The following is a 17,392-nucleotide window of genomic DNA, read 5'->3' as shown; positions in this document are numbered from 1 at the left end:
CTGTTTACCCTGACCCTGGAGGAATAAGGACTTATGGGTTGTGGAACAGGAACCACGTCCGGGTCAGGGGCTATAAAAGGACTCTGGGTGAGCCAAGACATTTGAGCTGAGCTGGGAGGTAGGGTGGCGAAGTGTCTGGGAGTGGAGGATTGTGTATTGATTTATTGATTATTGATTTATATATGAGTGTTGGGGAGTATAGGGTGCTTTGTGCACATAATTGTCTAAATAAAAGTGATATTTGGACTTTTATATGGTGTAAGACGTCTGATCAGAGGGTTCAAGGGGTCACGGAGGCCTCAATCTTTCACAGTGGCGTAGTCGGCAGGATTCTCTGGCCGTCATTTTTTGCCAGAGGACCTGAATTTAAATAAAGTTCTGTGGGGAGAGATGCCCTAAACAGGTAACGTCGGAGCACCCGAAGGTTGAAGAAACACTCCATTTTAAATCGGGAAAGAAGAAGGGCAATCCCGACCTGGTAAAAAACATGACAGAAGCCGAGATGACCTGGACTTACCTGACTGGGAGTGAGGAAGACCGGGCACTGATAAAAGCCGAGCAAGCTAGAGTGGCCCAGCAGCAGGAACGCTGTCGGCCATTGGCCGTCTCGGAATCCCAAAAAGGGTTGGGAACCCAGCTGCCAAGTGCGGAGGTATGTGCCGGGAAAACGCCTGAAGTTTCGGGTCTATTTTTTTCCTATTTTTCAGAGACATGCTTCCAGAAAGCAGACGGTGCATTGGATGCCTGCGTCATACCTTGGCAAGATGGCCGTGATACTCGGAAGGCAGGCCAGGCTGGGAGTAGACTCTCAACAAGCCCATTCGCAGATCCTGACCATGTGACCTCGTGCGATGGATTGTGGGAAGGAGAAGGTCAACTCCAGTCCATAGGTGAGGTCGTCGTTTCCCCAATGGAACAAAGCTCCCTGAAAGGGAAGGGGGTGGCGAGCGAAGCAGCGCCGAAATTAAAAAAAGGAAAGGAGGAGAGGGATGTGACTGAACGGGCTGCAGACAACTTTGGAAAAGCAGTTCGCAGTCAGCCGCTGGAGGCTACCCGATCCTCTTTGGACTCCAACTCCCAAGAGTCTTTGCGTGACACTGAGCACGTGCCGACAACGGACGTGCCCATTGGCTCTCGGCCAGTAGCAGCGCCCAGGCCATCTAAACTGCAAGACTCCAATGCCCAGAAGCCTCCGCGAAGCCCAGCAGAGCACGTGACAGGAGCGGACGTGCTCATTGGCTCCCGGTCGGCAGGTGAGTCGAATGCGGAACCGAACTTACCTCCGGTCGAAATAAATAATATTTTGAACATACGGGATCTCGAAAAGTTGCTCGGACCCCTGAGTCGTTTTTTGCAGGACTTAAAAGAGTTGAAGGAACGCGTGGAGGAGCTGGGAGCTACAGCCGAGGCGCCGCTAAAGGGACTGATGGAATACCTGCGACGATTAGGCCAAGAAGCCCCGTACTCGCGTGATGCAGCGGTACAGGTAAGCCCAAGCCGTACCGAATATAATAAAGGGACACAGTGTGATCCGGTACTACGGTTAATAAGTAGCGGCTGCCAAAGCGCTGTGTGCCTGACAGTTGAGAATGGCATGGTGACTGAGTGGACGGGTGAAGGTCCGATCGAACCGGGACAGCGGTACGAGATGGCTTACCGGAGCGATACAGACCTCGAGACCCCGACCCGCGTGAAGAGGGAGTTGTCGATAGTTAATGGAGGGGCGGAAGAAGTGCCAATCAAACCGGGGCAGCTGAAAAGTGCTGTTACCCGGGGCGAGGGGATACTAATGACGCCGCCTCCTATTTTGTATAGGACAACGGCCGTGCAAACAGCAAAGAGGCTCTCTCTTCTCCACAGAGAGCCTCACACTGTGCACAAGCCCCAGAGTAAGCAGGAGATCCACAAGCTGGAACACGGGTCTCCTGACAAGATAGAGAAAAGGGCAGAGAGCAACGAGGCGGCCATAACACCCTCCTTGGCGGAGAAAGGGGCGGATACGGAGCAGGACGTTCAATGGCAGTTCCAGTCTCACAGAGGAAGGCGACCAGGAGGACGGTGGATTTGCTATAACTGTCGTCGGCCGGGACACCTATGGCGATGTTGTCCTCGGAGGACAGGGGATCAGAGGGATTCTCATTATAACGTTCCCCCAAGGTTCTCCGGGGAGGCTAGACAACCATGCCAAAGACCGGCATATGGATCCTTCTGGAGGAAAGCGTCCCTCGCGGGGCTGGCCGCTCAAAATCGTGGTTTTTCGCTGGGGGAAGGGTACTGTGATATGTGGCCGGCTTTTCATTCCGGCCAATACCCCCAGGCCGCCAGGTGGAGCTTTCCCTGCAGCATGGATGTGCCCCGAGTTCCAGCAGGGACTCATGGACTATGTAGTTTTTATGCACAGCCCTGCTGGATGCCTTGGGGACCACCAGGAGTCGCTGTAAGGAAGCCTCTGGACTCTTACATGCCCTATAACCCGGAAATACGTCATAATCCCAGGACAGGAGGAAACGGTGTGCTTCCGGGTTGAAGAAAAGGACTGTTTACCCTAACCTGGGAGGAATAAGGACTTGTGGGTTGTGGAACAGGAACCACTTCCGGGTCAGGGGCTATAAAAGGACTCTGGGTGAGCCCAGACATTGGAACTGAGCTGGGAGGTAGGGTGGCGAAGTGTCTGGGAGTGGAGGATTGTGTATTGAGTTATTGATTATTGATTTATATATGAGTGTTGGGGAGTATAGGGTGCTTTGTGCACATAATTGTCTAAATAAAAGTGATATTTGGACTTTTATATGGTGTAAGACGTCTGATCAGAGGGTTCAAGGGTCACGGAGGCCTCAATCTTTCACAACACACGCAGTACATCTCCCTCTTTCTCTCTCTCTCTCTATATATATATATCCATCCATCCATCCATTGTCTCCCGCTTATCCGAGGTCGGGTCGCGGGGGCAGCAGCTTGAGCAGAGATGCCCAGACTTCCCTCTCCCCGGCCACTTCTTCTAGCTCTTCCGGGAGAATCCCAAGGTGTTCCCAGGCCAGTCGAGAGACATAGTCCCTCCAGCGTGTCCTGGGTCTTCCCCGGGGCCTCCTCCCGGTTGGACGTGCCCGGAACACCTCACCAGGGAGGCGTCCAGGAGGCATCCTGATCAGATGCCCGAGCCACCTCATCTGACTCCTCTCGATGTGGAGGAGCAGCGGCTCTACTCTGAGCCCCTCCCAGATGACTGAGCTTCTCACCCTATCTTTAAGGGAAAGCCCAGACACCCTGTGGAGGAAACTCATTTCAGCCGCTTGTATTCGCGATCTCGTTCTTTCGGTCACTACCCATAGCTCATGACCATAGGTGAGGGTAGGAACATAGATCGACTGGTAAATTGAGAGCTTCGCCTTGCGGCTCAGCTCCTTTTTCACCACGACAGACCGATGCAATGCCCGCATTACTGCGGATGCCATACCGATCCGCCTGTCGATCTCACGCTCCATTCTTCCCTCACTCGTGAACAAGACCCCGAGATACTTGAACTCCTCCACTTGGGGCAGGATCTCGCTACCAACCCTGAGAGGGCACTCCACCCTTTTCCGGCTGAGGACCATGGTCTCGGATTTGGAGGTGCTGATTCTCATCCCAGCCGCTTCACACTCGGCTGCGAACCGATCCAGAGAGAGCTGAAGATCACGGCCTGATGAAGCAAACAGGACAACATCATCTGCAAAAAGCAGTGACCCAATCCTGAGCCCACCAAACCGGACCCCCTCAACACCCTGGCTGCGCCTAGAAATTCAGGGAGAAGAGACGTGATCTTCTCAGAAGACAATTTGACGTCCCACGAGACAAGGCAGTGAGACAGAAGGACATCTGCTGTACAGGCTTTTAAATGATCGACGCACAGTGCGACAAGCAGAACACGCACCGTGGCAGCAGCAGCTGATCCATCCTCATCTCCTTAGTGTGCATTCAGCCCCCCCCCTTCACAGCGCGAGCGGGAGAGACGTGAAGTAGCAGGAGCATAGCGCGCATCCGGGGGGGTGGGGGGGTTTTGGGGTTGAGCGAAGCGATCGAGACCAGAATCATCTCGGAGAGACACTTGGACAACACGCAAGACTAGACATTACAACCTTAGGAAGCAAAACCCGTGAGACGGTGGCTTTTGCCAAGTTCACGGACATATAACCTAGCAGATGTTGGAATGTTTTTGGCAGACACACTTCATGTGCTGCCAGCTCTTAAAACAACGACAAGCGACAAGCAGAACACGCAGCTCACCAGCAGCAGCTGCAGCAAGCCAGCAGATGATCCGAGGGCATCTCCTTAGCGTGCGCTCAGCACCCCCCCCCTTCATAAAGCGAGCGGCAGAGAAGTGAAGTGGCAAAAGGACAGCTGCTGTACAGGGTTTTAAATGATCAACGCAAAGCATGACAAGCAGAACACGCAGCTCGCCATCAGCAGCAAAAAGAGAGCAGCTGATCTGACTACATCTCCTTAGCGTGCGTTCAACTGCCCCCCCCTTCACAACGCAAGCAGCGTTATACGAAAGAGATTTAACCACACCCGGGGCAGGAAATAAAGGACAAATATTGTTTTTACAAAAGTTTTAAAGTAAAAGTGAAAATAATGCATATGTAACAATTCACATGAAAATAACAACCTTTTTAAATTTTATATCCAGTAAACCAAACCAGGGTGTGGGCGAGCGAAGCGAGCAGGGGGCAGAGCCCCCTAGTATGTATGTATATATATATATATATATATATATATATATATATATATATATATATATATGTTTACTTGCATATATACATCTCCTATTATCCTTATGTTATAGATAAATTGTGTTACCTAGTTTATTGTAGCAAGCATGTCTGGGTTATTTGTTTAAAAATAGTCTAACACCACATCCGGATTACTACAAAGAAAGTGAATGTTATTTAAAGTTGACTTTCACCAATTTATGAACCTTGTTTTTAAATTGTATAGATCCCTTTATATTTCTGGTGTCTTGGTTGGAAGGTGATACAGTGAACCCATACATTTTTGAAGTACTGAATGCTGAACAAAAAAAGCACTTACACAGGAACTAGATTTATAAAAAAAAAAGAGTTGTTATTACGTAACAAGACAATATCCTTTAAACTTCTCTTAGCACAGTAACTGACCGTTATCTTGGAAAGGTTTAGTTGGGGTCATTAAGATGTTCTTCACCAGAAGTTCAAAGCAGTGATATGGAGGTGAAGGCTACTGGCTTCTTGTCAATCAGACTGCTTGGCTTGGTGGATCACTTGAACTGGTGTAGTGAATAACTGATTCCAAAGCTCAGGCACAGCTAAGGGACCAGTTAAAAAGCAAATGGAAACCTAGATAATGCTGCTTGAAACATAATGTTACCAGCCTTTCTAAGACAGCATTTGACCCCACTGTGCTGTTGGTTTTTAACTGGTACAAAGAGTTTTTCCACTTCAACGTAATTTTTCTGGCACTTTCCCAAAGTGTCTCCCTTACCTGTTTATATCTGGAGGGTAAAACCATTGTTTCAATTCTTGCATAAAAGACATGTAGTTTGTTAGCAGTCAGCTTGCTGTCCTTGTCTATTTTAAAGGTCACCTTTTTATTAGCCCCCAGCCCTGTGACCTTTCAAGACCTGCTTTGGCTTCTTACAATTAACCAAGCAGTTGATTTTTTTCTCTATAAGTCATTTAATTTTACTGAATGACTTACCATTTTCTGTAAATTATATTTTACCTCTACTTTTCCCAGAGATCATGTTTTTCTAAAAGAAGTGTTTTAATATCTTCAATAATCTGTAGCTTACTATTTGCATATATATTGGTGTTTTTCTCCTCAATGATTATTGACACATAGAAAGGCATACACTTCTCATCCAGTTTCTGTGGGGATGTCATCACATCGTGTTCAGTGTGTGGCCATTTTTTCTGTTTCAGTTTCTGCTTGGATTTGGGTAGTAAGGTACATACTTCTGTAGCTCTCTGTGGTATTTCGGCATCGGTATAAAACATAATTTGCAGTACATCAGTAAAATCAATTACTGTACCATATATTCTATGGCCTCTGCAGTGCATTTTAAAAGACATGCTGCATATTTTTATGCATCTGTGAATGGAAGTGGTCTATATGAAAATGTACAGAATTTATGTCAATGTGAAAATACCCATGGAAAACATATATGCATTATTATATAATCAGGGAAATGTCTCTGCATACACATAGTTATAGACTAAGGCAAATGATGTTGGGGTCGGATGTACCAAGAGATGCTCTTCCAAGGGTTTTGAATGCATTTCAAATGATTCAATAACATCTATCCAGTGTGATGCCCACTCTAGTATTAACATTAACATACAGATGGCAATGTGACAACACCAATACCAGACTGCATAAATGGAAATCACACATTATGGATTTCCAGTTTCTGCATAGTTTCATAAATTGTTTCAGCTACAGCTACCACACCTATTATGATAGCACATAAACTCATACCACAAAGATTTGTTTAAGTAGATGAGGAACAGATGTTTTCATCAAGTTCATCAGTAATTAGTTCAAACTTTTGAGGGCAAATGCACTCCCTAATGGTAATATCATTATACCATTTTTTATTTAAGCACATACAGACCCTGCCACACATCTGCGTACCTGTAGTTGCTTTGACATTCAAATCTATTACAATATCCTCATGTGAATTTGTATTTAAACCAACTTTAATTAAAACACAGTAGACAACATTTCCAATATTCAAAGATGAATTGCACAGAAATTCTCTGCTTGTCCTCTTTGCTCTGCTAAGACTGTATTCATAATGATTGCTGGCACCGGTGGCATAAAACGTCTCCAACCCATTTAAGCTCAAAGTGTGCCTTTCCATGCTTACAGTGCTCTACAGATTAGATTCCATTACAATCATAGTACATTTCAGATTTTTTAAAACATTTTATAAAATTAAATGTCAAACTTACTTACTTCTGATAAAAACAATTAAACACTGTAAAAGAATGAGCGTCAACACACAAGGTTTGGGGCAGCCACCCGTATATTGTCCCTGGCTGCAAAAGGTTTAATTGAAAACACAAAGATGTTTTCTGCTTGAGTTCCCAAAATGAACTGAATTAGTTTGGCAAGATGGAGATTTTATAGGCAGTAAACTGGAAGTGATGTCATTTGACCGGAACAGGAAGTGATGTCAGTCTGGGCGCCGGAACAGGAAGTGATGTCAGTCTGGGCACCGGAACAGGAAGTGATGTCAGTCTGGACGCCACAACAGGAAGTGATGTCAAATCAGGCAGGTTTTCCCTTATTTGGTCTGTAGAGATAACAGAAATAGGGTTAGAGCACCCTGCCACCCTCTGGCCCGGTGGGTAATCACCTCCACTTGGTCCATTCAGCTCGCTCCTAGTCACACGTGTGTGACAACAGGCTACCTTAAAATCAAAAACAAGAACACTAAAAAGGGAGCTGCACTGAAAGGACCACTACAGTGCAGCAGTCACTGGAGATATGGCAAAAATGTCCACTGTCACATTCCACCTGATTGAATTCAGTAAGAATTTGTGTATAAAATTGCAGACTCTGTCATGCACTTGCTAGTGGCTTCAAGAATATTGCATGAAAAGAATGGAAATATTCTGAATGACCTGGGCAAATTCAACCAATAAGTTACACGGTGACTCAGCATGTTCAGTGTGCCTTTAATCAAATTATTAATTGAAAGTCATACTGTACTCTGTGTAGAGTGTGTTAGCATTCTGCATTTTTTTGTCTTTGTAATGTAGAGCTCTAATATGTAGTCATAAATTTCAGAAGATCAGAACAGATCTGTAGTCAGGTCATTCTAAGATGGGTAACTTCAGAACTGACATAAGGAGTTGCAAAAGATGAAGAACACAATCTGAAAACCAAAGATATACATCCATTTAAACATTCAGCATAGAACAATTGACCACATCTTTATTACATTGGAGTCACTTTCTGGGTCAGTCTTAGAACAGCTGGGACTACAGTGTCCTCCTTTGGCATCTGGCTACTCTGCATGTGGGTACATAATTGAATAACACAACACCTATAACTGGCTTTATGGTGCCTGCCCCTTGCTATAGGCAGTAGGGACCCAATATCTACTTACTGTTTTTTTCATGTGTGTCTGCTATAATATGGGCAAATCCACTTGATCGGTTACTTGTCACTCTAGCATCACCTCTCTTGCTCTAGTGCTCACAGGAATTTTCATGGCACCTTCTAGCCATAAAGATGTTACCACCTCATAGCTCACTAGTCACCATTTTAAATGACCCTTTCCAGATGCTAATTACCTCGTATTTGTTGAAAGTTCACTTTACAATGCACATCATTCTAAAAGCAATTTGATACTCAAAAGTCTGACTTTGGAAAAGGAAAGGGGACTCTGGCTCAAGTTTGCTCTGTGTCCTATTGTAACCAAGTATCTGGCAGTAATTGTTACTCTAAATAGATTTTTGCATATATTTTCCACTGAACTGAGATATGGTATTGGGGGAGTAATACTGTACATTAAGCCGACGTTTCTCTCGCACTATATTTTTAGCCTTTATGTTTTGGAATTCTGTTATGTCAAGAGAACCCACTGTTACCATGAAAGGATCTGTCTATCTGGCCTAAAATAATATACTACATTACAATCCAAAACAAAAAGGAGATGCAAATCTTCCAAAACAATGCCGTAGAGTGTTTGAGAGGCAAAACAGATGATATACACCGTGAGAACAAAATTCTAAACTACTGTACTTTAAACATAATGCAGTATATTGCTTTAGCTGTAGCATCTGAGTAAGCGTTAGTAGTAGGATTAATATTAAAGACAGTTTTACACAAGTTTGCTACAATATGTAGTTTTCAACCTTGCACACCATTAGCAAAACATATACACTAATAATTTCAACGATTGCATAGGACTGCAGTTTTCACATTTGGTGGAAGACATACTAATTGAAAAAAAGTCATGTTGAAAATATACTATTAACATTTATTGATACAGATATCTTTGTTTATTTTAGGGTTTTGAAGCTTGACAATTTTGCCTTGTAATTTAAATGGTGACTTTCATGAAAGTCATAGTATTTTCATGTTTTGAAAGTCACAGCAACTCGATTTTTGCACTGATGATGTGACAAAAGTTACGGTATAAATATATCTGTACTCTCACTATGCATTTTTTCTTTCTAGATGCAGAAACAATTGATCTTCAAAGTGATAATTAGCTTTAATTCCAAGTAGTCCCTAGCATTAGGAGTTTGTACTCTTGTTATGAACCCTTTTCTGATTTTTGACGTTTCATTTTTTTTTTGCCCTTTGATTCCCTTTCCCCTTTGATTCTCAGTCATCTCCTAGGTGTTTTGATGGTTATGATAATCTTCGGCACTCTGGCTGACACAACATTAGAGTGCCAAAAAACTCAGAGAAAACATGTTGGAACTACAAAACAGCATTGAGCAAATTAATAGCAAAATATAGAGTTTGTTGGAAGCCAACACTTTTCCATTGTACAAGAAGGTTCCAGATGTAAAGTGAGGTGTAAAAGTAATCTATACTAATAAAAGGCAAAGCCCTCACTGACTGACTGACTGACTCATCACTAATTCTCCAACTTCCCGTGTAGGTAGAAGGCTGAAATTTGGCAGGCTCATTCCTTACAGCTTACTTACAAAAGTTAGGCAGGTTTCATTTCGAAATTCTACGTGTAATGGTCATAACTGGAACCTGTTTTTTGTCCATATACTCTAATGGAGGAGGTGGAGTCACGTATCGCGTCATCACGTATTACGCCTCCTACGTAATCACGTGAACTGAAAACGAGGAAGAGATTTACAGCACAAGTCAAACGCGGGAACGAAGGTAAATGACGTTAATTGTTGACTGTCTTTTAATACTGTGTACTTGTTAAGTGTCTTTTAATACTGTGTAAGCATACATATTAACACATGTGCAATTAAACGTGTGCATTTACGGGGTGATTTCTCAGGCTTAAAAGCTCGCCTTTTATTAAAAAGGTAAATGCAAACTCTTTTCATTCTGAAGGGCACAAACCACGTTAGATTTCAGCCGTTAAACGCGCAAAAATGTCAGTACACCAGATAAATAAGCGCAACATATTATCACTTGTATTGTATGCTTACAATACATATAGAAATGTGTTAATCGTTAACTAATATTATGGGATGGTGTTTTTCGACTCGCACCTTGATTTAAACGATTGCATGTCTTGGTGGGTTTGCGTAGCTTATTGTCAATATCTTTACACCTCTTTTTAAGACTTAATTTAAAAAGGTTTTCTTTTCTTCTTAATTAAAATTTAAAAGCAGTACTTCACCGCTGCGAAGCCCCTCTAGCGCTGACGTCCGACGTTTGATTACTGTAAGTGAGTGCAGTGAGTGTGTACGCCTGATGAGCCAAGAATAAGGGGGAAAGAGGTGTCGCGTACTCTTTGCATTATTTGACAGTAAACTATTTTCATCCATTCTATGATCTGCTTCTCACAACTGAAGGCACCGTGGCTGATGTTACCTGACTTGCTGGCCAACCATAAGCATTACCTGGTAGGTAACCACCCACTCACTTCACTCCCTTACGGGAATCGAACCTCGGACGTCAGCGCTAGAGGCGAAGCCCCTAAAATTGCGCCACGGCGTGTGGTTCGTTTATTTGGCAGCATGTAGATCGGGGTAATTACATTCACGGTATTCGTAGTCTGATTCACAATCTGATTGTATGGGTGGTTACCTACCAGGTAACGCTTATGGTTAGCCAGCAAGTCAGCTCGAAGTGATCACTCGAGTGAAGGCAGCTTCACAAAAAAACAGATCCTTAACAAACTGTTATTGGTATATTTTCCCTCAATTTTAAAAGGTTTTCTTTTCTTCTTAATAAAAATTTAAAAGCAGTACTTCGCCAGTGCAAAGCGCGGGGATTTGAGCGACTGATGCATACAGACATATTCATGAGTGCAGGTACTTCGGAAAGAAAGCACCGTGTAAACCTAAACTTTAAATTAAGTTCATAGACCTACAAAAGGTTGCCATTGATTTGAGGCAAGATTGCTTTTCTCATGTACAACTATACGTTGCATTCTTAACAGTAAGCTTGCACGGCTTGGTCATATTACAACCTGAGTGCTGAACTGACAACGTCGTATACAAACAGAACTATAACAATCGTAATAAACAAACAAAAAAAATAAGCGAAGAACCCTTGGATTTCATAAAAAGGCTCCTTCCTTGGCGAAGCAAGGAAAAAGGAAGACCTTATATGGCGTTCGTTTATAAAACAGCGGAAAAGCTGTGTTAAGGCTGCTTCACAAAAAAACAGATCCTTAACAAATTGCTATTTTGGGATATTTTCCCTCAATTTAAAAAGCTTTTCTTCTTAATAAAAATTTAAAAGCAGTACTTCGCGGGGATTTAGATATATATATATATATATATATATATATATATATATATATATATATATATATAGATAGATAGATAGATAGATAGATAGATAGAGAGATCGATAGATAGAGAGATAGATAGAGAGATAGATATATATATATATATATATATAGATAGATGTATATAGAGATATAGATATACAGTATATAGATATACATATATAGATATAGATATATATAGATATATATAGATATATATATATATATATATATATATATATATATATATATATATGTATATGTAAGCTTATAAGTACTGCCTTACTTCTCTTTAAGAAAGGAAGATGTAATGATACTTGATTTAAACGATTCCATGTCTTGGTGGGTTTGCGTAGCTTATTGTCAATATCTTTACACCTGTTTTTAAGACTTATTGACTGAAACGGGCTTTCACGAAAAAAGTTAGGGCTTTGCTACAGGATACACCCTCCACAAGTTAAGCAAGTAAAAATAAAAGTGTATATTTCTGTTTTATTTAAACCTTTTAAGTTTGTATGCATAGCCCCATTTGGCTGTTTTAGTTTTTTTTTTCTTTCCTCAGTAATATTTAATCTCCTTAAAGAAAAAGAACATATGCATTTTACTTTTTTTGTATCTCTTTAGTAATATTTTAGTGTAAAAGGATAACCAGTATTTAAACCTTTTATGTTACTTTATAAAGTTATTTTACACAATGTTGAAAAATTAATAAGAAAGCTACATAATTTGGCAGCTGCTGCTTTAATTTTCAATGAAATGAAAAAAGCTCTCCAAGAGAAAACCTCAATGAAGAAGAAACAGTTTGCACTATCTAAAAAGGAGAAACCCTCATTTATAAAGGTTTGCTGCAGATGACTTAACTGAAAATAAATGAATAGTTCCTATGTGTATAATACATATTTATCTATTTTACTTATGCCTTTATTCCAGCAACTTGCAACATCTGAGGTACAATTTGTTACATTACTTTTGTTTTTTGCAGCACAGGCAGGTGAAGTGACTTCCTCAGGGTCATACAGTGGTGTCAGTACCAGGATTTAAACTGACAAGCTCCGGGTTTGCTGAAATATTACTGAAGAAAGAAAAAAAATGAAAATGGGCAAATAGGGCTATGCATACAAATGTCCATCCATCCATTATCCAACCCGCTATATCCTAAATACAGGAGCCAATAAGTAGATATATATATATATATATATATATATATATATATATATATATATATATATGTGAATGTATGTATGAATGTATATATGTATGTCTATATTTATATGTATATATATATATATGTAGATATGTAAATTTGTATATGTATGTATATATGTATATGTGGATGTGTATATGTATATGTATGTATATGTAGATATGTGTATATGTAGATATGTATATATATGTATATATGTTTACATAACCTCTTTAACACACTACATCTCCGCTGCGAAGCGCGGGTATTTTGCTAGTACTTGATAATCAGTTTATTTAGCTTTTTACCTCAATATTGGTCACATAATAAATGCTTGAAATACTGTTATGAAAGTTACCTTAAAAATGTTAATTTGTAGTAAACTTAGTACACATGTAGTTTACTTATTAAACTTAATTGCTCTAGAGCAGGGGTGTCCAAACTGCAGCCCAACAAGCAATTTTAAACTTACATAAATAAATAATTTACTAAAGTTTTTAATACTGTTTTGGGTATATTTCAAGTGTCTTTTGTCACCAAGGAATGGGGGAAATAGCTCGGCTCGACTGCTCGTTTTATTTACGTTTTCAACAATAGGAAGCACGCTCTCCAGTTTAATGTGTATATCTTGAAGATTAGGCATAACATGCCATGCGTCATGGCTTACAGATTTAGCATTTTTAGTGAATTTGACTGTTCATTTAAATGAGTAAAACATGTTTTCAAGGTGAAAACCAACTTATTAGTAATGTTTCAAACCATAACTGTGTTCCAAATGAAAAAGAAATTATGGCAAGCTGAAATTAAGGCAATTTTATGCATTTCGACACGTTGGCTAAACACTGTCCTGTGAACAATGAAATATGTGAAGCATTGCTTTTCGATTTGATACAAGAAGTTGAAAACAGGCTTGAAGATTTCCGGAAAAATAATCAAACTTTTTGTATATTTGCAACTCCATTTTCAGTCTATATAAATATATTATATGCCAATTTTCAAATGGAATGCATAGAGCTGCAATCTGACATTCAACTGAAAGAGAAATTTGAACATTTACATTTACATCATTTAGCAGATGCGCTTATCCAGAGTGACTTACAACAGTGTTTGTTAGTTTTTTTTGCATACCCCTTGGGGTCAGAGCGCAGGGTCAGCCATTGTACAGTGCCCCCTGGAGCAATTACAGGTTAAGGGCCTTGCTCAAGGGCCCAGCAGAGTAGGATCTCTTTTGGCACTGACGGGGATTTGAACCGGCAACCTTTGGGATACCAGCACAGATCCTTAGCCTCAGAGCCACCACTCCGCCCCTCTTTATTGGACTTTTATAAACCTATCTTCTCAGAGACAAATATCCCTCACTTCACAATCATGCCTTATTCATGTCACTGCTTTTTGGCAGCACCTACATTTGTGAACAACTGTTTTCAAGGATGAAGCACACTAAGAGTAAAATTAGAACCAAAATATCTGATGAGCACCTTGGTAACTCCCTTAGAATCGCAACTACTTCCATCAAACTAGATATTGATGCATTAGTTTCTCAAATACAATGTCAAATATCTCACTAATTTTATGCTAACCTCTTTTCTTTCTTTGTTTGCTTACTTTTATAATAAAAATGTTTTAAAAAAATAGTGAGGTTTTACTATTTGGATATGTACATTTTCTATATTAGTAATTGCAAATGCTTATTATGATCAAACATAACACTGCACAACAAAGTTTTTGCTTCTTGAACACTGTTGGTTGTTTCTTATAGATTTTTGGGTGCTGATCACAAATATCACATCAATATTTACCCATCACATACCGTTTCAGAGAAATCTTCAGTTTTGTCATGTTTTTTTCTTATAGTTATATCCAAACATTTTCACTCCCGTAAGTGACTTATCAACAACGGTTTGTGCAGCCTGGGCATGTCCAGGCCTGGAATCAGGCCAGATTCGAAGATGTTCTGTGGAAGCTGACATCCAGGGCATGCCTGGGCAGGTCGGAACGAGCTTGACGCTGTCTCAGCGTGCTATAAATGTGGCTTGCATACACCGATCCTGCTTATTTGGTTAATATAGATAGTCAGTGCGCATGTATAGTGTCAGTTTAGTAAAGTATAGTATCTGTAGCAATATAACAGTAAGTAAGCTTGATGCTATAGACGTTTTGGTGTCGGGCGATATGTCTCGTCAATGTCGTAACAGCCGCGATGCATTCTGCTATATCTGTGGCGAATATACACTTGCGCCTCAGAGACGTTGGATGACTGATCTTGTGAAGAAAGCTTATCATCTGTATTTCGGCTGAAAAATTGGTGATCAAGACAAGGAATGGGCGCCTTACATTTGCTGTGCGACGTGTGCTGTCAGTCTGAGAGCCTGGCTCAGAGGCATTCGAAAAATGATGCCGTTTGCTTTTGTGATGATATGGTGAGAACAGAAAGACCATGTGACAGACTGTTACTTCTGTTTCACTAGCGTGTCTGGTTTCTCTGCCAAAAACAAGAAGTCAATTGAATATCCTAATCTGCCTTCAGCAATGAGACCCGTGCCACATGACAACAGTCTTCCAATTCCGAAACCACCAGAGCATTGGACCTTAGACGAACCAGATGAAGAAACTGCAATGCAGGGTACTGACAGTGACATTGACCTGGATTTTGAACCGTGCTCCTCAGGTGATCCACATCTGATAACACAGTCCGAATTGAATGATTTGGTCAGAGATTTGGGTCTGTCAAAAGCAAAAGCCGAGCTGCTGGGTTTGAGACTGCAGGAATGGTGTTTGCTGTCACCAAGTATGAAAATGTCTGTGTTTCGAGGCCAACATTATGATATAACCAATTTTTTTGCACAAGTCAACAGTCTTTGTTTCTGTTGTGACATTGAAGGATTGTTTTTACCCTTGGGTTGTGATCACAACCTGGAAGAGTGGCATCTCTTCATTGATTCGTCAATGTTAAGCCTGAAAGCTGTTCTGCTAAACAATGGCAACGTTTATCCTTCAGTACCTGTTGGCTATGCAGCACACATGAAAGAAACGTATGAGAATATGGAACTGTTGCTGAAGCAAGTCCAGTATAGCAGGTACAACTGGAATATCAGTGGAGATCTTAAAGTCATTGCTCTGTTACTAGGACTGCTGCTCGGCTATACAAAGTACTGTTGTTTCATCTGTGAATGGGACAGCCATGCCAAAGAGTCGCACTATTCTCAACAGAACTGGCTACTCCGTAAAAAGTTAGTTCCAGGACACAGAAATTTGGCACATGAATAGATTGTCGACCCGACAAAGATATTTTTGCCTCCTCTTCACATAAAACTGGGACTCATGAAGAATTTTGCGAAAGCACTGAGAAAGGAAGGTGAAGTTTTCGTTTTTTAAGACAGATGTTCCCAAGAATAACTGATACCAAGATCAAAGAGGGCATTTTTGTTGGCACCCAGATCAGATATGTTATGAGTGACAAGCGGTTTGAAGATCTGTTAGTTGGGCCTGTAGTATATTGTAGTCTGGACCTTTGGAGATTCCATAGTGATATGGAATTATGGGTATTGGGGAGCTTAAAGGAAGTGACATAAAACATAAGACTGTGCAACGTGTAATCTAAAAAAAGGGACCTGTTAAAGTTTATTACCTTGAACCTGTCTCCGTCTTCTTCCTTTTTATTGGTACAATATTATTGTCCATAGATATAACAGGGCCGGAAAAAATTGCCTGGAAATAATTCAGAGACGTTGTTGACAACTTTCTGGGCAATCACAGAGCCCCAAATTACTTTCAGCTGGTAGACAAACTTCTCAAAGCATACAAGACAATGAAGTGCAACATGTCACTCAAGATTCATTTCCTCCACTCACACTTGGACTTCTTCCCCGCAAATCTCGGTGCTATCAGTGACGAACACGATGAAAGGTTTCAGCAGAACATTGCTACGATGGAGAAACGATACCAGGGCAACTGGAATCCGTCAATGCTTGCTGACTAATGTTAGGACACTGCAACGTGATGCACCAGACATTGAATACGAAAGAAAATCAGGAGCAAAACACTTTTATTTCTGTTGAATTTAATAGCTTATGGAAAACATAAACGTGACTAAATACATTATTGTCAGTAAACATATAAATATCTATTTCCCAGAGTTCCTATGTGATGCAGTAAAAGCAAAACTATATTTGTGCATACCCAGTAGGTACCTGTCACAATCAGCAAAAACTTTTCAGGATCAAGTCTTTTCAAAAAAAATTGTTGTGCAATGATAATCTCTATCTTAAACACCAATTGTAGCTTTTACGACTTGAATAATGTAACAACAAATGTCACAAAAATTATCCATTTACTTTTTTTGCACATCAGCTGTCTTTAGTGTTTGTATTTTAAGTGTGGCGCAAGACAATTTTTCTTTTTCCAATGTGGCCCAGAAAACCCAAAAGGTTGGACACCGCTGCTCTAGAGTTTTTTTTTCTCTACCTGAATTAAAGTGATAATGCTGCATGCTTATCCTAGAAATACTGCAGACTGTCCACTTTCGAATGGATTGGGAGATAGCTGTGTGTCTGAACAGACCCTAAAGTAATTATCAACTAACTACAGTCTATTCATGTTGCTTTGCCTACTGGGAATAGTACGAATGTCACCAATCTGTAGCCAACGGTTAATTGGCTTGTGGGTCTAATTGCTCTAATAAAATTCCATGTTTCTGTTTTGTTTTACCATGTGTAAATTCTGCTTACAAGCTGTGTCACACATGCATAGTACAGACAGGA

This window comes from Erpetoichthys calabaricus, chromosome 5, assembly GCF_900747795.2.
Source record: "Erpetoichthys calabaricus chromosome 5, fErpCal1.3, whole genome shotgun sequence".
NCBI lineage: Eukaryota > Metazoa > Chordata > Cladistia > Polypteriformes > Polypteridae > Erpetoichthys > Erpetoichthys calabaricus.
The sequence above is the reverse complement of the archived record's forward strand: the minus strand, read 5'-3'. Positions refer to the sequence as shown.